This window comes from Penaeus monodon, chromosome 21, assembly GCF_015228065.2.
Source record: "Penaeus monodon isolate SGIC_2016 chromosome 21, NSTDA_Pmon_1, whole genome shotgun sequence".
NCBI classification, from domain to species: Eukaryota; Metazoa; Arthropoda; class Malacostraca; order Decapoda; family Penaeidae; genus Penaeus; species Penaeus monodon.
The window spans coordinates 38411855-38412082 of NC_051406.1; the positions used below are offsets into that span (position 1 = coordinate 38411855).

The following is a 228-nucleotide window of genomic DNA, read 5'->3' on the forward strand; positions in this document are numbered from 1 at the left end:
TGGTTACACAATTCCTATAAATCTGTGTACTAGTTGGTGAGAATCCATCCATATCTAATTTATCACAATTTATTATGAGAAGGTATATTGACAATTACTGGTTTTTGGATCATAGGGTGATTTTAATAGATTCCTAAGAGCATCCTCAAGCATAACGTCTAAAATGGGTGTGGTCACTTTATAAATAATTACCAAAATATTGGAAACTTGGCTAATGTTACCAAGACC

At 32.5% G+C, this 228-nt stretch overlaps 1 long non-coding RNA gene across 1 annotated transcript in view; it reads right to left on the reverse strand.

Annotated features, from left to right (window-relative positions):
* LOC119586470 overlaps positions 1-228 on the reverse strand; it is a 4575-nt gene that overhangs the window by 3384 nt on the left and 963 nt on the right. The window lies entirely within an intron of this gene.